The following is a 746-nucleotide window of genomic DNA, read 5'->3' as shown; positions in this document are numbered from 1 at the left end:
TTGCTTTATCCTTCTCTCCCTCTCCCTCTCCCCCTCCCCTCCCCTCCCCCTCCCCCTCCCCCTCCCCTCCACACTGTTTTAACCTTTTCAATGAATAAATTCATTGAATCTATGTAAATATCCTGTTACTCAAACTTATTCGTTTTAGTCCATTGATCATTCTTGGCCGAATCAATTATTATTATTATCATGGCTCTCACTAGTGATTTTTCAATTCCATTATTCTTTCTACACATATTAGCTGCATTTCTACTGTTTATTTATCTTTATGGATTTTTTTGTGTGTGTGTGTGCTCTGTTCCTGGATGTACTGCAATAACAGGTCAATGCATGGAGTGGACAGAGCAAGCCTCTATTCCACCTCCTAATTCCAAAAATCCATTTAATATATTGCCCTTGGATAGGGGACATATCAGATATTAAACTGAGAAGAACAGATACTACACTTGATCTTAGCCAGAAGGTGGAGAGGCAATATTCATGGAATTTTTTATAGGTATAATTCTTTATTATAAATGTTATTTATTTTAGTGCTCAAAGTGTCTCAGATTTGGCCAGTGGGAAGCTCTCCAAGCTGGCTTTGTGTTCTTTGACATAAACCTATTATTCTTTGAAGACTCACTTTTTAAAAATTGTGGTAAAATATTTTTAAAATTTATTTACACACACACACACATAGATATATATATATAAAACATAAAATTTTCTATTTTAACCATTTAAGTGTAAAATTCCTTGGAGTTAAT

The 746-nt window shown here is 34.5% G+C and overlaps 1 non-coding gene across 1 annotated transcript; it reads right to left on the bottom strand.

Moving 5' to 3' along the window:
• Positions 1-285: 285 nt before the first annotated feature.
• On the bottom strand, positions 286-476 carry LOC118976381 (U2 spliceosomal RNA). The gene has a single exon (XR_005064258.1). It is a non-coding gene; the product is annotated as a U2 spliceosomal RNA (small nuclear RNA).
• Positions 477-746: the final 270 nt, after the last annotated feature.

Source organism: Sturnira hondurensis, unplaced genomic scaffold (assembly GCF_014824575.4).
Source record: "Sturnira hondurensis isolate 20B ecotype Veracruz unplaced genomic scaffold, ASM1482457v3 Scaffold0020884, whole genome shotgun sequence".
NCBI classification, from domain to species: Eukaryota; Metazoa; Chordata; class Mammalia; order Chiroptera; family Phyllostomidae; genus Sturnira; species Sturnira hondurensis.
This window is presented reverse-complemented; position numbering and strand designations above follow the sequence as displayed.